The 23281-nt window shown below is 40.3% G+C and overlaps 2 protein-coding genes across 7 annotated transcripts in view; one reads left to right on the top strand and one right to left on the bottom strand.

Annotated features, from left to right (window-relative positions):
* Nucleotides 1-3211, bottom strand: part of ECM2 (extracellular matrix protein 2) — a 40918-nt gene extending 37707 nt beyond the window's left edge. For 2 of the 5 annotated variants that reach the window (XM_024252023.3, XM_024252024.3), the window contains exon 1: nucleotides 2900-3203. The gene's annotated coding sequence lies outside the window, so the exon portion shown is untranslated. Of the gene's footprint in view, nucleotides 1-2899 lie in introns of all 5 variants that reach the window. The other 3 variants (XM_063714014.1, XM_063714013.1, XM_024252022.3) reach the window with 3 other exon arrangements.
* Nucleotides 1-23281, top strand: part of CENPP (centromere protein P) — a 282356-nt gene that overhangs the window by 203720 nt on the left and 55355 nt on the right. The window lies entirely within an intron of this gene.

Genomic DNA, 23281 nt, shown 5'->3' with positions numbered 1-23281 from the left:
ATGACAGCACTTTGGGAGGCCAAGGTGGGCGGATCACAAGGTCAGGAGTTTGAGACCAGCCTGGCCAATATGGTGAAACCCCGTCTCTATTAAAAATACAAAAAAAATAGCTGGCTGTGGTGGCATGTGCCTGTAGTCCCAGATACTCCGGAGGCTGAGGCAGGAGAATCACTTGAACCCGGGAGGTGGAGGTTGCAGTGAGCCGATATCACACCACTGCACTCCAGCCTGGGCGATAGAGCAAGACTCGGTCTCAAAAAAAAAAAAAAATCTATATCTATGTCTATATATATATGTATGTATCTATATCTATACATATATATGCTTTGGGTCCACTTCACTTTTCCTACCACCCGCCACTGCTTGCTTGCCTCCATTTTGTTTGTTCGTTTCTCTTTGTCCTCCTGAGGCTGTTTTAAAGCTCTACTAATCTTCTCAACCACCTCTTCTGGAATCTAGATGCTTCTAGAAGAAAAACTGTTCTAAACCTCTCTGGGTTTCAGTCCCATCCCAAATATTGGCCCTGTTGTTTTTCTCACCCTTTCTAGTTATTCTCAGCAGGTCTAATGATCTGACTTGCCTTGTCTGCCATTATCAGAAGGAGAAGCTCCCTCAGATTCCTTTTATTTCTTGCAGAAATATATCCTCTTTTTCTCAGAGAATGTTGTAAGTTGTAAAATTTTGTGCTCTTATTAAAGATCTGAAAATATCGTTGTTTAATTGGAAACAGAATTACAGTTTCAAAATCATTCTAATCATTTTTCTTTAATACCTTATAGATATTTGTCCATTATTTCTTATATTTAGTGTTGCTGATGAGAAATTTGACTTGAATCTGATTCTCATCCCTTTGTAAGAAATTTTTTTTTCTTTCTATAGAAATTTTTTTCAAATTTTCAACATATCTTTTGATATTTGTAAGTTTTACCTTGGTAAAAGAATGGAATGTACCTTGGTATAGGTTGTTATTGCTGTTTAATGTATCCTTCTTGAGATCTTTTAAACTAAAAACTTCTTTTTTTCCTATACAAGCTCTCTTCACTCTGTTTTCTCCCATGACTGTTCAAGGGTACATTTTCCCTCTTTAAATTCATTTCCGTCTTCTCTTTGTCTGTGAAGGACTCCTCAGAGTGTCTGTCCCACCAGGAGCTCCCCTTTTTATTTCCTAGTGTAGCTGTATATTCGTGTATTTATTTGTCTGTAATATATCTTGTATTATTTCAAGGGATTTGGTGAGAGGGGAAGAGGGCACAAGGTCAGCTCAGCTTCCCCTCTTGAATCTCAGTACTTCTTTTTATAACTTCATCTGCCAGAATCATCTTCCTCTAGTCAGGTTTCACTTAGTTCATAGTCTGACTTGCCACATCACCTTTGTTCAACAAATGGCAGTCTCTAAAGTATCTTCATGCCAGCATACAAACCTTTCTTCAGTATATATATACATTAATTGCCACAGTCATTTGAAAACCATTACTATAGGTCATTGAAATGACCTATATTTCATAGGTCATTTGAACAACTTTTTGAACAACTTTTTGCAATCTACTTTAGTTTTAGAAAAATTAACATGCAGCATGTAAAGAAGGACCAAATCCATTAGCTGATTGGCACCTGAAATCATAAAAGTCAATTCAGAGAACAAAGTAGTATGTTGGAAGGGAATAACAACAACAGCAGGGGAAAGCAATATGAAAACCTGAACTGAGAGACAAAGTGAAACTAGAATTTGCTGAGTAGCAGGGCAAGTGGGCTCTGATGGGTATCATAAGTGCTCTGCAATGCATGAAATGTATACATTGAAATTTTCTTGCTTTGACAGTTGTATGTGCAGACCCTCCATCCTGTTGTGAGCAGTCAAGGCCTAGACCTCGAGGCTCTAGAGTTAAACTCTCATGAGGGTCTCAGGCATCCTGCTGTCCTGAGGCCTCCTGAAAGCACTCACTTATGGGACATTGCCTGATTGAGTACTTAGGAGTGAATGTGCCAGCTGTGGCCAGGCTGAGCACAACCCTCTCTCCCAGTATCCTCATTCTGGAAACTACCTCTCTTTCTTTTTTTCCCCCAAATTGACTCACTTTTACTTACCCAGAAATCTAAATAGATAGGCACAGAAATAAACTTACAGAGCTATTTTAATTTTGACAAAATCAGTATCTAAACAGTCTCACTACAGTGTTTAAATACATTTTAGGAAATGGTCTCTCAATACTAATTTTACTGTTAATGCTTAGGCCTTCATTATTTTCATTGATATGATATACAGAATTTTGCTTTGCACTTAATATTTGCTTTCATAAACAACTTCGTAATTGAGTGTTTGCCTCCTAGAGGTAAATTTTCTGGGATTCCAATCATAGTATCATTTTTATCAAGTAATTTTTTTCCTTCTAGCACTTACTGTGTTTATCCCAACATTAAATATTATTTATAAACCTTGATTAACTTATTTTTCTTCATTTAAAATTTCTCACCAGTTGTCTTAAGTAAACTTTAAAAATATTAATTTAGAATTTTAAAATTCTACATGAAGTCATGAGATGTCTATTATCTCTTTTCACTTCATTCAACAGATTTAAAATGAAAAATATTTTGAATTATTTATGTTCTCTTAGGACTTAAAAATTAAGAATAATATTTTCAAACCAATTTATACTTCTGTTGAACACATAATTCCACCTAAACATATAAAAATAATTTAATACTAAGTATACAAGTTCTGAAATACTTGGGAAGTACATCGTGAAAAAAGCAAACAGAATAATGCATACTTTGAACTTTAAAAATCTATTAGTAATGAGCTAATTTACTCAAGAGTTAAACATATTTGCGAAATAAAATACCCAAATATTAAAACCATTCCACATGCTAAGTAGAAATTTAAAATTTAAAACTTTTTTACCTGGAAATCTAAACTAAGTAGGCTTTGCTTGGTGTCATTTAAGTCTCCAGCTGAAAATGAAACAAAATCAGAGCTTTCTTTAAAAACAAAGAAAGGACAGAAGGGAATGTTGAAAAGTATTTGCTGAACTTCTTAGTAAAATCTAAAATAACTGCCTCCCTTGGGGATAAATGCCTTTCAGTTCTTTTTGCAGAAAATCAGCCAAGAAAGTAACCAGGGAAGATGGTTACCAAGGGAAATATTTTTTTTAATCATAAGAAAAGTAGAAAACAGCAGTGGGTGTGGGGGAAGAGCATTTTGTTTGCAGGCTGAAAAGGCAGAGTTGGAAACATAAAAATGAGCTTGATTAAGAAATCTGTGGTTTTCATAGACTATTCACATTAAAAATGTTAAAGTTTATACTAGCCAGGATGATGTCACTTGAGCTTTATCAGATTATAGGGATGATATTCTCGTCAGCTAAAGGCTGTGTATATCTGGAATCTATTTTAAATTGGATTAATAATATTTAACTCATCTGCCCGCCCACCTCAATCTCACACACAATACTAACAAAACAACAACAACAACAAAAATGGTTATGTATTAATGTCAGTGGAAATTATGTAACTTCTAACCATGAAATAATAGAAAGAAAATGTGAAAGGGAGCTGTGTGGCTCCTAATTACCTGTTACGCTGGCAAATTAGTTGTGTACTTTGGCCTCAGTTTCTTTATCTGCAAATCAGAAGTTAGAGACAGATCAGGATTCCAAGCGCAACCCTGCTGTTTATGAGGGACCTTGAGTAAGTTACTTAATGTTTCTGACCAAAGTTTAGTCTTCTGTAAAACTAGGGTGATACCTTTCAAATTTTTCTGAAAATAAAAGGAATAACAGATATGAAGATCCTAACTCAGTGCCTATCCTAGACTAGCTAATTTTGGAACTATTTTTTAAATTCTTTTTTTTTTTTTGAGACGGGAGTTTTTGCTCTGTTGCCCAGGCTAGAGTGCAATGTCGTGATCTCAGCACACTGAAACCTCCGCCTCCCAGGTTCAAGGGATTCTCCTGCCTCAGCTTCCCGAGTAGGTGGGCTTAAAGGCGCCCGCCACCACGCCAGATTAATTTTTGTATTTTTTTTTAGTAGAGATGGGGTTTCACCATGTTGGCCAGGCTGGTCTCAAACTCTTGACCTCATGTGATCCACCCACCTCGGCCTTCCAAAGTGCTGGGATTACAGGCATGAGCCACCGCACCTGGCCTGAAATTCTTATATCGTTATTTCAGGGGTCCAAATCATTTGGCAAACAGGAGCTAAGTATTTGTTTAAATGACGTGGTTAGACTGAATCAGGATTTTGTAAACTGACCTAGATAGACTGAATCAAGATAAGGGACTAAATACATAAGCCACTCAACTTCCTAAAAATAAGGAAAATGATATTTATTTTTAAAAATGTAAAACTGGCTGAGTGCAGTGGCTCACACCTGTAATCCCAGCACTTTGGGAGGCAGAGACAGGTGGATCACCTGAGGTTAGGAGTCTGAGACCAGTCTGGCCAACATGTGAAACCCCGTCTCTACTAACAGTACAAAAATTAGCCGAGCATGGTGGCACATGCCTGTAGTCCCAGCTACTCAGGAGGCTGAGGTAGGAGAATCACTTGAACCCAGGAGGCGGAGGTTGCAGTGAGCCAAGATTGCGCCATTGCACTCCAGCCTGGGCGACAGAGCGAGACTACATCTCAAAAAAAAAGAAAAGAAAAGAAAAGAAAAAGATGAGTATAAATGAGCAAACACCATTAAACAGGCAGTTCATAGAAGAGGAAATGTCAGTGGTCAATAAAACAGAGGAAGAAGATTTCTCAACCTCAATAACAGTCAAGAAAAGTAAATTAAAACAGGAAGGTTATTTTTTCACTACCATAGTGAGATGTTGCTGACAAAACTTTGGGGGTAGAAAAATTACCCAAATAATGTCAATGCTCAGTCAAGCTTGAAGACCACTGCTAATCAGAAATCATGGCCTGATTTGAAATACATACAGGGATTTTTGGGGGAAAAAAATGTTGATGATATGCTGTGTTGGCCAGTGTATAGGGAAAACAGAAACTCTCCTCTTCCTTGAGGACAGCTGAACAGTAGCTATACTGTCTGTCCTATCATTTCACCTCTAGGAACCCATTGTAGAAACACCTCTTTCTGTACAAAAGTGTGCCTTCAAGGAAGTACTCTGAAGTACTGTAACCATGGATTAAAAAAAAAGTTAACCCAGTTGTGTATAGATAGAGAACAATGTGGGCTTACCATAAAGCTATTTGGAGAAACAGAAGTAAACTCCATTAATACCACCATGCATAGTTGTCCACGCTATACCAGGAATAAAGAGATTTTCAAAACTGTACATGTATTATGATCTTACCTTCTTTTGATGTATGTAATTTAGCATTTTACTAGAGAACAAATTGGAAGGAATAAACAACAAAATATTAACAGTAATTATAGGGAGACTTTTACTATGTTCTTTTATATTTTTATCATGTTTTGAGCTTTGTATAATCAGATCAGAAAAGAATACAAACAATCAAAAAAAGAAGTAACTCTTAAAGTAACAGCACTGAGGAATACCAGTAATTACCACGATGAGATTGAGAAGGTTGCAGAAAACCAAATTTTATAATTTCTGAGGTTCCTGCTCTAAAATTTTGTGGTTTAATGGACTGTTACATGAGTCCTTTTGCAGAAACTATTTTAACCACACTAGCACATGGAAAATGCTGGTATTATGGTTTCTCCTACCCCCTTTATTATTGCAGACATTATTATGTCCCAAAACTTGGTTCTGACAACACTCTGCAGGAATGTGGTATTGGTCACCAAACAATATGAGCAGAGTGAGCATTACCCGTGCCACAGGGCCATCTGCCTATGAAGATTTAGACTCTAGGACATTTCTTTCAGGTGATATTTGTTTTAAGTAAAATCACCTTTTCAGTATTTTCCCTGATTGTCTAGAGTACCAATAAATTGGTTTTTTTTTTAAGGATGCAATTGTCTACCATATGACAGCTTTGTAGATATTAATACCCAAATAAAGGTAAATTTTGGAAATTTCAAGTAGGGCCATACTCAGAAATTAGTTTTACCTTGTTCAGCCCTAATAAGGAGGCTTAAAGCTGTGCCTACAACCCCTGCCCACGCACCAAATAATAGGTACAATGTTCCGGTATCTTTATGGTTAGTTGAGAGTAGTCAGCGGTTGGCCAACATAAGTGGAGTAGGGTGAGGTAAAATGGCTGAGTAAAGCATTAGACTGTAAATCTAAGGACAGAGGCTAAACCTCTTTTTACCAGCCCCGAGGTGACTTTCATGTTGAATTGCAAATTCAAAGAAGCAGCTTCAATCCTGCCAGGTTTCTCCCACCTTCCCCCGCCCCCCCCGACCCCCCCCCCAACCCACTGCCTGTGGGAGAAGTAGATTGAAGCCAGTTGATTAGGGTATTAGCTGTTAACTAAATTTTTATGGGTTTGAGTCCCATTTATCTAGTAAGGGCTCAGCTTAATTAAAGTGATTGATTTGCGTTCAGTTGATGCAGAGTAGAGTTTTGCAGTCCTTGGATTTGCAGAAATTAAGTATAGCCTACTTACTAAGGGCTTTGAAGGCTCTTGGTCTTGTTTAACCTAAATTTCCAGAAGATAAGCAGGGTTGGTGGCTAGATTGGTAGGAGGAAGATGGAGACGATGCTAAATGAGGGGAGGAGTAGTATGGACTTTGTTCTAGGACTGACCTCTTGGCCCATAGTTCAAATGCCTTTTAAGCTATACTAAAGTGTGACAGTTGCTTCATTTACTTTAGCTGAACTTACTTTCCCAATGGAATATTACATTTAAGTGGAGTAATGATACATAAGTATCCCACAACTCATTCAACCATTCCCCTATTGATGGACATTTGGGTTGTTTCCCCTTTCCCCCCTCTAATAGAATGGGCTTTTTGAGTTTGGGTACGCATTTCCAGGTTGCTTTCCAAAAAGGTTGTAGTAAATAATGTATACTTGCACCAGAAATATATAAAATGACCATTTCCCTGACACTTTTTTTTTTAAACAGTTTTCACATTTTTGAATGGGTAATACATATAAGTGGCATAAATTTGTAAAGTGCACAGTTAAAATTTCAGTTTTCTATATCCAATACTGATAGATTGATACCAACCTTCCCATTGAAGTAAGTAAGAAATGAGATCAGCCGGGCGCGGTGCCTCATGCCTGTAATCTCTGCACTTTGGGAGGCCGAAGCTGGCGGATCATGAGGTCAGGAGATTGAGACCATCCTGGCTAACATGGTGAAACCCTGGCTCTACTAAAAATACAAAAACTTAGCCGGGCAAGGTGGCATGCACCAGTAGTCCCAGCTACTTGGGAGGCTGAGGCAGGAGAATCCCTTGAACCCAGGAGGCAAATGTTGCAGTGAGCCGAGATCCTGCCACTGCACTCCAGCCTGGGCGACAGAGCGAGACTCTGTCTCAAAAAAAAAAAAAGAAATGAGATCACATAAAAAAAATCTTAAAATCATCAATGAAGGCTGGGGGCAGTGTGGCTCATGCCTGTAATCCCAGCACTCTGGGAGGCCAAGGTGGACGGATCACAAGGTTAGGAGTTCAAGACCAGCCTGGCCAACATAGTGAAACCCCGTCTCTACTAAAAATACAAAAATTAGCCAGGCCTGGTGGCACACGCCTGTAGTTGCAGCTACTCGCGAGGGTGAGGCAGGAGAATCACTTGAACCTGGGAGGCAAAGGTTGTGGGGAGCCGAGATCACACCACTGCACGCTAGCCTGGGCAACAGAGCAAGACTCTGTCTCAAAAAAAAAAAAAAAAATCATCAATGAAGTGAGAATATAATGAAGAATCACTGGACCTAGATCAGGAGATAACTGTGAGCAGCCTTTTGCCTTGCGAGTGTTTGCTAAAAATATTAAAGAGCAAAAATATCAATAAAGTAAAAAACAAATATGAAGGAGAAAAGATTTAGAAAGCCAAAAGTTGGGGATTTTTTCTTTTTTAAAAAATGTATTGGCTGGGGGCGGTGGCTCATGCCTGTAATCCCAGCACTTTCGGAGGCCGAGGTGGGCGGATCACAAGGTCAGGAGTTCGAGACCAGCCTGGCCAACATGGCGAAACCCCATCTCTACTAAAAAAACAAAATTAGCCAGGTGTGGTGGCGGGTGCCTATAGTCCCAGCTACTCGGAAGGCTGAGGCAGGACAATCACTTGAACCCAGGAGTCGGAGATTGCAGTGAGCCAAGATTGCGCCACTGCATGCCAGCCTGGGTGACAGAGCGAGACTCCATCTCAAAATAAAATAAAATAAAATAAAAATTATCATCTCAAATACTTACTATTTATTCCTCCTGCCTAACTAAAACATTGTACCCTTTGACTAATATCTCCCCATTTCCCCGTCACTAGCCACTGGTAACCACTATTCTACTGCAACCTCCACCGCCATCCCCCTCCCCCTCCCCCCCCCGCCCACACCCCCACCCCCCCACCCCCCTGGTTCAAGCGATTCCCCTGCCTCAGCCTCCCGAGTAGCTGGGATTACAGGTGCCTGCCACTGTGCCTGGCTAATTTGAGTTAGATTTTTTTTAAGATTCCGTATATAAGTGAGATCATGCAGTATTTGTCTTTCTGTGCCTGGCTTATTTCACTTAGCATAATGTCCTCCAGTTTCATCCATGTTGTCATAAATAACAGAATTTGCTTCCTTTCATATATACATTTTCTTTATTCATTCGCTGATGGACACTTAGGTTGATTCCATATCCTGGCTCTGGTGAATAATATTGCAGTAAACATGGGAGTTCAGTTGTTCCTTCAACATACTGATTTTATTTCCTTTTTTGTTTTTTTTGAGACGGAGTCTTGCTCTGTCACCCAGGCTAGAGTGCAGTGGCGCAATCTCGGCTCACTGCAACCTCTGCCTCCCAGGTTCAAGTGATTCTCCTACCTCAGCCTCATGAGTAGCTGGGATTACAAGCATCCGCCACCGTGCCCAGCTAATTTTTGTATTTTTAATAGAGATGGGGTTTCATTATTTTGGCCAGGCTGGTCTCAAACTCCTGACGTTGTGATCCATGCACCTCAGCCTCCCAAAGTGCTGGGATTATAGGCGTCAGCCACTGCATCCAGCCTGTGATTTTATTTCCTTTGAGATTAGTGGGATTGTTAGATCATCTAGTAGTTCTACTTTTTAAATTTTTGAGGAACCGCCATACAGTATTCTATAATGGCTCCTTTCTTAAAGGGAGATGTATTCTCAAGTCCTTTGCCTATTTTCTTGATTGTGTTATTTGTTTTCTTGCTATCAAGTTCCTTATATATTTTGGATATTATCTCCTTATCAGATACATAGTTTGCAAATATTTTCTCCCATTTTGTAGGTTGTCCCTTAACTCTGTTGATTGTTTCCTTTGCTGTGTAGATATTTCTTAATTTGATGTAATGCCATTTGTCTATTTTTGCTTTTGTTGCCTGTGCTTTTGGAATTATATTCAAAAAATAATTGCCTACACCAATATCATGAGCATTTCCCCTAAGTTTTCTTTTCTTTCCTTTTTTTTTTTTTTTTTTTTTTGAGATGGAGTTTCGCTCTGTCCCCAGGCTATAGTGCAGTGGCAGGATCTTGGCTCACTGCAATCTCCGCCTCCCGGGTTCAAGTAATTCCCCTGCCTCAGCCTCCCCAGTAGTTGGGACTACAGGCATGCACCACCACACCCAGCTAATTTTGTGTATTTTAGTAGAGACGGGGTTTCACCATGTTGGCCAGGATTGTCTTGATCTGACCTCATGATCCACCCGCCTCGGCATCCCAAAGCGCTGGGATTACAGGCGTGAGCCACCGCGCCTGGCCCCCTATGTTTTCTTCTAGTAGTTTCATCATTTATAGATCTTACATTTAATTCATTAATCTATTTTGAGTTGGTTTCTGTTTATGGTGTGAGATAAGGATCTAACTTCATTCTTTTACATGTGGATATCCAGTTTTCTCAGCACCATTTATTTATTGAAGAAACTGTTCTTTCCCCATTGTGTCTCTTGGCACTTTTGTCAAAAACCAATTCACTGTAAATGCATGGATTTATTTCTGGCTCTCTATTCTGTTCCATTGGTCTGTTGGTTTTTATGCCAGTACTATGCTGTTTGGATTACTATAGCTTTGTAGTATATTTTGATGTCAGGTGGTATAATGCCTCCAACTTTGTTTTCTTTGATCAAGATGGCATTGGTGCCAGCATCGTGGCTCACACTTGTAATCCAAGCACTTTGGGAGGCCAAGGCAGGTGGATAACTTGAGGTCAGGAGTTCAAGACCAGCCTGGCCAACATGGTGAAACCCCATCTCTATCAAAAAATACAAAAATTAGCTGGGCATGGTGGTATGCACCTGTAGTCTCAGCTACTCAGGAGGCTGAGGCAGAAGATCACTTGAACCTGGGAGGTGGAGATTGCAGTGAGCAGAGATCTCACCACTGCACTCCAGCCTGGGTGACAGAGTGAAACCCTGTTTAAAAAAAAAAAAAAAAAAAATTGCATTAGCTATTCAGGGTCTTTTGTGATTCCTTATGAATTTTATGATCGTTTTTCTGTTTCTGTAAACCCGGCTGTTTGGGAGGGTGAGGCACGAGAATCGCTTGAATCTTGGAGGCAGAGGTTGCAGTGAGCCACGATTGCACCACTGCACTCCAGCCTGGGCAACAGAACAAGACTCCGTCTCAAAAAAATAAATAAATGGCCTTTATTTATGTTGAGGTACATTCTTTCTATAGCTAATTTGTTGAGGGTTTCTTTCTTTTTTTTTTTTTATCATGAAAGGGTGTTGAATTTTGTCAAATATTCTACATTCCAAAGTTGTTCTTTAAAAAAACAAAACTAGTAAAAGCTGTGGCAAGACCGATGCATGAAAAAAGGGAGAAAGTGTGGCTCACCAATGTGAGGACCAGAGAAATTCTTATCACTACAATTTTTTTTTTTTTTTTTTTAAAGATAGAGTTTCGCTGTTGTTGCCCAGGCTGGTGTGCAGTGGCGCGATCTCGGCTCACTGCAACCTCCGCCTCCCGGGTTCAAGCAATTCTCCTGCCTCAGCCTCCCCAGTAGCTGGGAGTACAGGCGCATACCACCACACCCAGCTAAATTTTTTTTCGTATTTTTAGTGGAGACGTGGTTTCACCATGTTGATCAGGCTGGTCTCAAAACTCCTGACCTCAGGTGATCCACCCGCCTCAGCACCCCCAGAGTGCTGGGATTACCCGTGTGAGCAACCACCCCCAGCTTACAAATTCTTAAAGCATTTAAAAGACAGTAAGAACATCTTGAGAGGTGACAGCCTGCTGGCAGCCCTCGCAGCCCTTGCTCGCTCTTGGCACCTTCTCGGACTCAGCACCCACTCTGGCCCTGCTTGAGGAGCCCTTCAGCCCGCGCTGTGCTGTGGGAGCCCCTTCCTGAGATGGCCGAGGCCGGAGCCGGCTCCCTCAGGTTGCGGGAGGTGTGAAGGGAGAGGCATGGGCTGGAACCAGGGCTGCACGTGGCACTTCCGGGCCAGCTAGAGTTCTGGGTGGGCGTGGGTTTGGTGGGCCCCGCACTGGGAGCGGGCAGTGAGGGACTTAGCACCCCGGCCAGCAGCTGCGGAGGGTGTGTCGGGTCCCCCAGCAGTGCCGGCCCACCGGTGCTGTGCTTGATTTCTCGCCAGGCCTTACCTGCCTCCCGGCGGGGCAGGGTTCGGGACCTGCAGCCCGCCATGACTGAGCCTCCCGCCCCGCCGGGGCTCCTGCGAGGCCCGAGCCTCCCCGACGAGCTCTGCCCCCTGCTCCACCGCGCCCCGTCCCACTGACCGCCCAAGGGCTGAGGAGTGCAGGCACAGGGCGCGGGAGTGGCAGGCAGCTCCACCTGCAGCCTGGTACGGGATCCACTGGGTGAAGCCAGCTGGGCTTCTGAGTCTAGTGGGGATTTGGAGAACCTTTATGTCTAGCTAAGGGATTGTGGATATACCAATCAGCACTCTCTGTCTGGCTCAAGGTTTGTAAATGCACCAGTCAGCACCCTGTGTCTAGCTCAAGGTTTAGTAAATGCACCAATCAGTGTTCTGTGTCTAGCTGATCTGGTGGGGACTTGGAGAACCTTTATGTCTAGCTAAGGGATTGTGAATGCACCAATCAGCACTCTGTGTCTAGCTCAGGGTTTGTAAATGCACCAATCAGCACCCTGTGTCTAGCTCAGGGTTTGTGAATGCACCAATCAGTGCTCTGTGTCTAGCTAATCTCGTGGGGACTTGGAGAACTTTTGTGTCTAGCTCAGCGATTGTAAACACACCAATCAGTACCCTGTCAAAACGGACCAATCAGCTCTCTGTAAAATGGACCAATCAGCAGGATGTGTGTGGGGCCAGATAAGGCAATAAAAGCAGGCTGCCCAACGTTGTCCTGAAAACCCACCAAGGTCTTCTTCCACTGTGAGGAACCCTTGTTCTTTCCCTCTTTGCAATACATCTTGCTGGTGCTCACTCTTTGGGTCCACCTCTGCGTTTATGAAATGTAACACTCACGGGGAAGGTCTGCAGCCTCATTCCTGAAGCGAGCGAGTCCATGAACCCGCTGGGAGGAAAGAACAACTCCAGACTCCCCACGTTAAGAGCTGTAACACTCACCGTGGAGGTCTGCAGCTTCACTCCTGAGCCAGCAAGACCACGAACCCACCAGAAGGAACAAACTCCGAACACATTCGAACATCAGAAGGAACAAACTCTGGACACGCCACCTTTAAGAACTGCAACACTCACCATGAGGGTCTGAGGCTTCATTCTTGAAGTCAGTGAGACCAAGAACCCACCAATTCTGGACACAATATTATGAACAATTTTATGCCAGTAAATTGATATATTTAGATTACATGAATAATTTCTTGAAAAAAAACCAAAATTGTCACAAGAAGAATCAGAAAATCTAAATTGTCTATAACTATTGAGGACATTGAGTCCATAATTTCAAACCTTCCCACAAGAGATATCACAGGTTTCTATATTCTTCACGAGTGAATTCTACCAGTTTTTTAAGACCAGCATAACTATATTACAAACTGACAGAGACATCACAAGAAAGGAAAATTTTGCAGATCAGTCTCACTAATGAACATAGATTTTAAAATACGTATATATTAGCAGACCAAATCCAACAATATATAAATAATATATTGTGACTATACTGGGTTTATTCAAGAACCAGTGGCTTAAGTGTAACAGTCCCAACACTTTGTGATCATCTTAATAGATGCCAAAAAAATTTTTGATAAAATTCAACAGCCATTAGTGTTTTAAAAAGAATAAAGAAAGCAAATGTTTACCATACTAGGAATATAAGGGAACATCTTTAGTCTGACAGATTATCTACAAAAAAACAACATGCTTCAACTACTAGCTGTATCCCCAAGAGAACTGAAAACATACATATGTCCACACGAAAACTTGAGCACAGTTGTTCATAGCTACACTATTCACAACAGCTAAAATTTAGAAACAACCTAAATGTTTGTCAACTGTTGAATGAATGTACGAAATGCTGCATATCCATACAAGGGAATATTATTTGGTAATAAAAAGGAATGTCATACTGACACATGCTGAAAGTGTCAGCACATGGATGAACCTCAAAAACATTACATGCAGTAAAAGAAGCCAGTCACAAAAGACCACATACTGAGTGATTTCATTCGTATGAAATGTCCAAAATAGACAAATCCATTGAGAAAGTACATTAGTGGTTGCCTGAAATGAAGGGGGTAAGAAGATAGGGAATGACTGTTACTGGGTACAGCGTTTCTTTATGAAGTGACTAAAATGTTCTGAAAATAGTGGTGATGGCCCTAACTAGGAATATACTAAAAACCACGGAATTGTATATTTTAAAGTGTGCGTTTTATGGTACGTAAATTATATCTCAAGATAGCTGTTATTTTTTTAAATGGTGAAATACTGACAGTTTTCCCTTTCTGGGAACAAAACCGTGATGCCCACTGAAGGTCCTGGCCAGTGTGGTAATGCAAGAAAAAGAAGAGAAACAGTTTTTCCTTCATTTTCTTATGGGAAAAAAGAAGTAAAGGAAGGAAAAACTGTTACTATTCTCAGATTATGTGAATGTGTATGTAAAAAATCCGAAAGAATTTTCAGATAAATTACTAAAATTATCTTTAGAGTTTTCCAGACACACAATTAATATATAAAAATAAATAGTGTTTTGGCATCCCTGAGGTCCAGATTGCTGCTGCATGTGTGTCACTAGGAAGGCTCATGGTCCTCCCTTGCTCCTGTGTAATCCACCATGCTGATGGTTCTGCTTTGTGGGGTCTTTCACTGCTGTGGCATCATGAAAGCTCTCTTGCTGGTACTTTCTCTGCTCAATGGAGCTCTACTTCAAAGAAGATCAGACAGTAAATTAATGTGAAAATTGATGCCTGTCAAATTCATTAGGATTAAGACAAAACCATTATTTCAGCTCAGCAAAGGGAACAAAAGGATACCTGAAATGTGAGAGTCCCAATTAGGGGGCTGTCCACCCCATACGTGCCAGGATATTAAAGATTTTATTACTGCATATGATCACTGATATTGGGCAAAAGTTTTCTACAACACAAATGTAGTACATCAACTATCAGATTGGAAATATATTTTAATAAAAACCAGTTATATTGCCTAGAAATTAAAAAATAATTGTCTTTATACAGTGAGATAATGAAGTTAAGGAAAAGATGTGTAAATATCAAGTATATTAAAAATATATCAAGTAGTTAAAAAGTAACAAAAAATAGGCAAGATATCCTCAGAGAAAATTATAAAATTTTGAGAGAAGTTAAAGGTTATGGGAATTGGGAGATACCATACTCAGGGAGTGGAACGTTCAGTGTTGCAAAGATAACATGTGTTCTTACACTGATCTTAGAGTTGATGAAATTCAAATCAAAATCCTAGCAGTTCACTTTTGTGTGTGTGTGTGTGTGTGTGTGTTATCTAGAACTTGACAAATTCTAAACTCTATAGGGAAGTGTAAAGGCCAAAGAAAAGCCAAGACATTCCTGAAGAAGAACAAGGCTATAAGACTTTGTATCCCAAATATCAACACTGATTATAAACAAGCTACAGTAATTAAGGCAGTTTGGTAGTAATAGAAGGATAAATAATGGACAGTGGCACAGAAAGAGAGCAAAATACTCATTCACATATAGCTACTTGATTTTCTCACGTGGACGGTTTCAAGGAACTGCGGAGGGAGACAGAAGAGACCAAACAGACCCACTCATAGGAAAATGGGCTATGGACTTGTTCTGTTGTGCTCCAGAGACCAGAACTAGAATCAATGGATAGAAACTACAAGCAGGCCGATTTGGGCTTAATTAGAAAAAGAACACACTTTCTCATAACCAAAACTGTCCAGCTGAGCTACTTGATGAGGTTCCAGGGGCATAGGACAAGAATGATTTGAGTAAAAACTAGATGACGCTGGCCCAGTGGCTCACGCCTGTAATTCCAGCACTTCGGGAGGCCGAGACGGGTGGATCACTTGAGGTTAGGAGTTTGAGACCAGCCTGGCCAATGTGGTGAAACACCGTCTGTACTAAAAATACAAAAATTAGCTGGGGGTTGTGGCACACGCCTGTAGTCCCAGCCACTCGGGAGGCTGAGGCAGGAGAATCATTTGAACCTGGGAGGCAAAGGTTACAGTGAGCCAAGATCGCGCCACTGCATTCCAGTCTGAGCGAGAGAGCATGACTCCGTCTCAAAAAAAAAAACAAAAAAACTAGATGACATTCTATTGAGAATTTTGCCAAAGGAATTTCCCAGACACCGGATTAGATATCATTTTATGAATAGCATCTGTGCTTCTTTGATCTGCCTCCCTAAGATAGTGTTGTTAGGCAGTGGAGAACATAGATGTACGTTCTCTCTGAGCACTTCTCTTACTCCCTGAGCAAAGTTTGTTCAGGAGCCAGGCTTAGTAATAATGGCCAATGTGGACAAAGTACAGTACAGTTAGAGGCTGGGTTCTGGGTCTGGTTCTTCCATCCATAGTTCCTCCAAGCCACTAGAGTCTGGAGCCTTCCCTTGAAGTTGCAGGTGACTAAAACAGACACTGAATCTCTGTACTCAGCATGATAACAGAGACAGGACACATTGATGGATTCCCCTACATTCAGTATAGAAGTGGAAACAAACTCATTTGAACAAATAGTGTCATTGGGTCGGGCGTGGTGGCTCAAGCCTATAATCCTAGCACTTTGGAAGGTTGAGGTAGGAAGATCACGAGGTCAGGAGATCGAGACCATCCTGGCCAACATGGAGAAACCCCGTCTCTACTAAAATACACAAAATTAGCTGGGTGTGGTGGTGCATGCCTGTAGTCCTAGCTACTTGGGAGGCTAAGGCAGGAGAGTCATTTGAACCCAGGAGGTAGAGGTTCCAGTGAGCCGAGATCGTGCCATTGCACTCCAGCCTGGGTGACAGAGCGAGACTCTGTCTCAAAAAAAAAAAAATGGTGTCATTGGAGGATGCTGGGTGCTGAAGTCTTGGTAAGAGGGAATCATCTAATGAAATCGTTCAGTTTCTTTTATTTTTGAGAATTAAAATAAACTGTAAGATACGACAATTGATATAAGTTTTCTTAGACCTGTTTTTTTTTTTGTTCAGACTTTGATTTCCTGTCCTGCTGTAGTAATATTCAGTCCAGGAGGCTGGAAGTATTTCTAGATAGTTATGCATGTAAAGGAATGTAGGGGTTGAGGCAAGAGTACAAATGAAGGTTCACATATGATATTCTAAATGTGTAAAAGTTACACCTTAAGCCAGCAAGCAGTTAAATAAATTATGTTTCATTCTCTTATCTTGAAATGTATCCTTCATAACAACCTGGAAAGCCAGGTTCCAATTTAGAATCCTGAACTCCTCAGGATTCACTGACACCAAAACATGGTGGCTCAGGAAGGAGCCAGTACACAGCCCGCCACACTTTTCTACCCTATGCCATGACCTACTTATGCCTCCGGGCTCTTTCCCCAGCTGCATATGAGCAGCTACCCTCTGGCCCTGGGGTTGCTTGCACTTAGCAGTGTGGTCTGTCTTCAGGGAGATAGAGCCAGGGAAGAGGAATGCATAAGCCCTGGAAGCAAAGTTATCTGGGCAGAGAATTCCAGGCTACCAGATACTCAGAGCATTTCCTGGGGAGGTGGCTGTGGGAGAGCACATAGACATCTTGCTTAGTGGCCAAGTGGAGCCCATGTCACAAACCCCTCTTGTCCAGGTTTAAGTGTGACGCTGGGATTGGAAGCCAGGAATTATCATGAGTGGAAGCCATAGTTTCAGGCAAGAAAATTTGGGTGAGGAATATATAGTACTGTTATATAGTAAGGAGTTAGGTATAGAAGTCTTATTGTGATGTAGCATACTTCCCCAAAATGATGTCCGATGCTTTTTGTTTTGTTTTTTGAGACAGGGTCTCGCTCTGTCACCCAAGCTGGACTGTAGTGGCACAACCATGGCTTACTGTAGCCTCAACCTCCCAGGCTCAAACAATCCTCCCACGTTAGCCTGTCGAATGTCTGGGACTATGGGCACATACCACCACACCTGGCTAATTTATTTTATTTTCTTTTATTGTTTTATTTTTCCATAAGTTATTGGGGTACAGATGGTATTTGGTTACATGAGTAAGTTCTTTAGTGGTGATTTGTGAGATTTTGGTGTACCCATCACCCAAGCAGTATACACTGCACCCTATTTGTTGTCTTTTATCCCTCACCCCACTCCCACTCTTCCCTTCAAGTCCCCAAAGTCCATTGTATCATTCTTATGCCCTTGCGTCCTCATAGCTTAGCTCCCACATATCAGTGAGAACATTCGGTGTTTGGTTTTCCATTCCTGAGTAACTTCACTTAGAATAATAGTCTCCAATCTCATCCAGGTCATCCATGGTGTGTGTGTGTGTGTGTGTATATATATATATATGTGTATATATATATATATATATATAAAATAGATATAATATATAAATATATAAAATATATATTATATATTAATATATATAATATATATAAATAATATATATAATGGAATACTATGGAGCCATAAAAAGGAATGAATTAACAGCATTTGTTATATATATTGTGTATGTATATATGATATGATATATATCATATATATGATATACATATATATAATATACACACACACACACACCACAGTTTCTTTATCCACTTGTTGACTGATGGACATTTGGGTTGGTTCCATGATTTTGCAATTGTGAATTGTGCTGCTGTAAACATGCATGTCTAAGTATCTTTTTCAAACAATGACTTATTTTCCTCTGGGTAGATACCCAGTAGTGGGACTGCTGGATCAAATGGTGGTTCTACTTTTAGTTCTTTAAGGAATCTCCACACTGTTTTCCATAGTGGCTGTACTAGTTTTCATTCCCACCAGCAGTGTAGAAGTGTTCCCTGTTCACCGCATCCATGCCAACATCTACTGTTTTTTGATTTTTTGATTATGGCCATTCTTGTAGGAGTAAGGTGGTATCACATTGTGGTTTTGATTTGCATTTCTCTGATTATTAGTGATGTTGAGCGTTTTTTCATATGTTTGTTGGCCATTTGTATGTCTTCTTTTGAGAATTGTCTATTCGTGTCCTTAGCCCACTTTTTGATAGGATTGTTTTTTTCTTACTGATTTGTTTGAGTTCGGTGTAGATTCTGGATATTAGTGCTTTGTCAGATGTATAGATTGTGAGGATTTTCTCCCACTCTGTGGGTTGTCTGTTTACTCTGCTGACTTTTCCTTTTGCTGTGCAAAAGCTCTTTAGTTTAATTAGGTCCCAGCTATTGATCTTTGTTTTTATTGCATTTGCTTTTGGGTTCTTTGTCATGAAATCCTTGCCTAGGCCAATGTCTATTTGTTTATTTTATTTTTTCCTCTTTTTTTCTTTTTCTTTTTATTATTTTTTCTTTTTTTTTTTTAAGCCAATGTCTAGAAGGGTTTTTCCAATGTTATCTTCTAGAATTTTTATAGTTTCAGGTCTTAGGTTTAAGTCTTTAATCCATCTTGAGTTGATTTTTGTATAAAATGAGAGATGATGATCCAGTTTTATTCTCCTACATGTGGCTAGCCAATTATCTCAGCACCATTTGTTGAAAAGGCTGTCCTTTCCCCACTTTATGTTTTTGTTTGCTTTGTCAAAGATCAGTTGGCTGTAAGTATTTGGGTTTATTTCTGGGTTGTCTATTCTGTTCCATTGGTCTATATGCCTGTTTTTATACCAGTACTGTGCTGTTTTGGTGACTGTGGCCTTATATTATAGTTTGAAATTAGGTTGTGTGATGTCTCCAGATTTGTTCTTTTTGCTTAGTCTTGCTTTGGCTATGCGGGCTCTTTTTTGGTTCCATATGAATTTTAGAATTGTTTTTTCTAATTCTGTGAAAAAGGATGGTGGTACTTTGATGGGGATTGCGTTGAATTTGTAGATTGCTTTTGGCAGTATGGTCATTTTCACAGTATTGATTCTACCCATCCATGAGCATGGGATGTGTTTCCATTTTTTTGTGTCATCTATGATTTCTTTCAGCAGTGTTTTGTAGTTTTCCTTGTAGAGGTCTTTCGACTCCTTGGTTAGGTATATTCCTAAATATTTTATTTATTTATTTATTTTGCAGTTATTGTAAAAGGGGTTGAGTTCTTGATTTAATTTTCCACCTGTTCCCTGTTAGTGTATAGAAGAGCTACTGATTTGTATACGTTAATCTTGTTTCTGGAAACTTTGCTGAATTCTTTGATCAGTTCTAGGAGCTTTCTGGAGGAGTCCTTAGAGTTTTCAAGGTAAACGATCATATTGTCGGCAAACAGTGACAGTTTGACTTCCTCTTTACTGATTTAGATGCCCTTTATTTCTCTTGCCTGATTGCTCTGGCTAGGACTTCCAGTACTGTGTTGAAGAGGAGTAGTGAGAGTGGGCATCCTTGTCTCATTCCAGTTCTCAGAGAGAATGCTTTCAACTTTTCCCCATTCAGTATTATGTTGGCTGTGGGTTTGTTGTAGATAGCTTTTATTACATTAAGGTATGTCCCTTGTGTGCCAATTTTGTTGAGAGTTTTAATCGTAAAGCGATGCTGGATTCTGTCAAATGTTTTTTCTGCATCTATTAAGATTATCATGGGATTTTTGTTTTTAATTCTTTTTTTTTTTTTTTTTTCTGAGACGGAGTTTCACTCTTGTTGCCCAGGCTGGAGTGCAATGGCACAATCTTGGCTCACTGCAACCTCTGCCTCCCAGGTTCAAGTGATTCTCCTGCCTCAGCTTCCCAAGTAGCTGGGGTTACAGGCACGTGCCACCACTCCCAGCTAATTTTTTGTATTTAGTAGAGATGGGGTTTCACCATTTTGGTCAGGCTGATCTTGAACTCCTGACCTCAGGTGATCCACCTGCATCACCCTCCCAAAGTGCTGGGATTACAGGCGTGAGCCACTGCGCCCTGCTTTTGCCTTTAATTCTGCTTATGTGGTGTATCACGTTTATTGACTTGCATATGATAAACCATCCCTGCATCCCTGTTATGAAACCCACTTGATCATGGTGGATTATCTTTTTGATATGTTGTTGGATTCTATTAGCTAGTACTTCATGCTTTTTTGTTTTGTTTTGTTTTTTCCGAGATGGAGTCTTGATCTGTCACCCAGACTGGAGTGCAGTGGCACAACCTCGGCTTACTGCAACCTCCGCCTCCCGGCTTCAAGCAATTCTCCTGCATCAGCCTCCCAAATAGCTGAGATTACAGGCGCCCGCCACTGTGCCCGGCTTATTTTTGTTTTTTTAATAGAAATGGGGTTTCACCATGTTGGCCAGGCTGGTCTCGAACTCCTGACCTCATGATCCACCCGCCTCGGCCTCCCAAAGTGCTGAGATAACAGGCATGAGCCACTGCGCCCGGCCTTCAGTTAGCTAGTATTTTGTTATGGATTTTAGTATCTATGTCCATCAAGGATATCGGTCTATATTGTTTGTTGTTGTTGTGTCCTTTCCTGGTTTTGGTATTAAGGTGATGCTGGCTTCATAGAATGAGTTAGGGAGGGTTCCTTCTTTCTCTGTCTTACAGAATAGTGTCAAAAGGATTGGTACCAATTCTTCTTTGAATGTCTGGTAGAATTCTGCTGTGAATCCGTCTGGTCTTGGACTTTTTTTTGGTAATTTTTTTTTTTTGAGATGGAGTTTCGCTCTTGTTGCCCAAGCTGGAGTACAATGGCGCAATCTCAGCTCACCGCACCTCTGCCTCCCAGGTTCAAGCGATTCTCCTGCCTCAATCTCCCGAGTAGCTGGGATTACAGATGCGTACCACCATGTCTGGCTGATTTTTTGTATTTTTAGTAGAAATGGGATTTCACCATGTTAGCCAGGCTGGTCTCAAACTCCTGACCTCAGGTGATCCACCCGTCTCAGCCTCCCAAAGTGCTGGGATTACAGGTATGAACCACTGCACCCGGCCAGTAATTTTTTAATTACTATTTCAGTCTTGCTGTTTGTTATTGGTCTGTTCAGGTTATCTAATTCTTCCTGATTTTAGCTAGGAAGATTGTATTTTTCCAGGAACTTATTCATCTCTTCTAGGTTTTCTATTGTATGTGTGTATAGGTGTTCATAGTAGCTTTGAATGATCTTTTGTATTTCAGTGGTGTCAGTTGTAATATCTCCTGTGTTGTTTCTTAGTGAAGTTGTTTGGATTTTCTCTCTTCTTTTCGTCGTTAATCTTGCTAATGGTCTATCAATTTTATTTATCTTTTCAAAGAAGCAGCTTTTTATTTCATTTATCATTTGTATTTTTGTTATTGTTTCAATTTCATTTAATTCTGCTCTGATCTTGGTTATCTCCTTTCTTCTGCTGGGTTTGTGTTTCGTTTGTTCTTGTTTCTCTAGTTCCTTGAGGTGTGACCTTAGATTGTCTGTGCTCTTTCAGACTTTTTGATGTGGGCGTTTAGGGCTATGAACTTTCCTCTTAGCACCACTTTGCTATATCCCAGAGGTTTGATAGGTTGTGTCATTATTGTCATTCGGTTCAAAGAATTTTTTAATTTCCATCTTGATTTCATTTTTGACCTAATGCTCATTCAGGAGCAGGTTATTTAATTTCCATGTATTTACATGGTTTTGAAGTTTCCTTTTGGAATTGATTTCCAGTTTTATTCCACTGGGGTCTGAGAGAGTGCTGGATATAATTTCAATTTTTTTACATTTATTGAGACTCATTTTATGGCCTATCATATGGTCTATCTTGGAGAAAGTTCCATGTGCTCTTGAATAGAATGTGTATTCTGCAGTTGTTGGATGAAATGTTCTGTATATGTATCTGTTAATCCATTTGTTCCAAGGTATTGGAACAAGTATTGGAATTCCCCACTATTATTGTGTTGCTGTCTATCTCATTTCTTAGGTCTATTAATAATTGTTTTATAAATTTGGGAGCACCAGTATTAGGTGCATATATATTTATAATTGTGATATTTTCCTGTTGGACAAGGCCTTTTACCATTATATAATGTCCCTCCTTGTCTCTTTTAACTGCTATTGCTTTAAAGTTTGTTTTGTCTGATATAAGAATAGCTACCCCTGCTCACTTTTGGTGTCTATTTGCATGAAATGCCTTTTTCTACCCCTTTACTTTAAGTGTATGTGAGTCCTTATGTGTTAAGTGAGTCTCCTGAAGGCAGCAGATAGTTGGTTAGTGAGTCCTTATCTACTCTGCTGTTGTGTATCTTTTAAGTGGAGCACTTAGGCCATTTACAGTTGCATCCATCCTGCTCTTTGTTGCCTGTGTACTTTGTGGGTTTTTTTGTTTTTTGCTTTTGCTTTTTAGCTTGTATTTTTGTTTTATAGGTCCTGTGTGATTTATGCTTTAAAGAGGTTCTATTGTCATGTATTTCCAGGATTTGTTTCAAGATTTAGAGTTCCTTTTAGCAGTTCTTGTAGTGGTGGCTTAGTAGTGGCGAATTCTCTCAGCATTTGTTTGTCTGAAAACGACTGTATCTTTCCTTCACATATGATGCTGAGTTTCGCTGAATACAAAATTATTGGCTGATAATTGTTTTGTTTGAGGAGTAGGGTCCCAATCCCTTCTAGCTTGTAGGGTTTCTGCTGAGAAATCTGCTGTTAATCTGATAGGTTTTCCTTTATAGGTTACCTGGTGCTTCTGTCTCACAGCTCTTAGGATTCTTTCATCTTAACTTTGGATAACCTGATGACAGTGTGCCTAGGCAAAGATCATTTTGCAATGAATTTCCCAGGTGTTCTTTGTGCTTCTTGTATTTGGATGTCTGGCTCTCTAGCTA

Source organism: Pongo abelii, chromosome 13 (genome assembly GCF_028885655.2).
Source record: "Pongo abelii isolate AG06213 chromosome 13, NHGRI_mPonAbe1-v2.0_pri, whole genome shotgun sequence".
Lineage (NCBI taxonomy): Eukaryota > Metazoa > Chordata > Mammalia > Primates > Hominidae > Pongo > Pongo abelii.
This window is presented reverse-complemented; position numbering and strand designations above follow the sequence as displayed.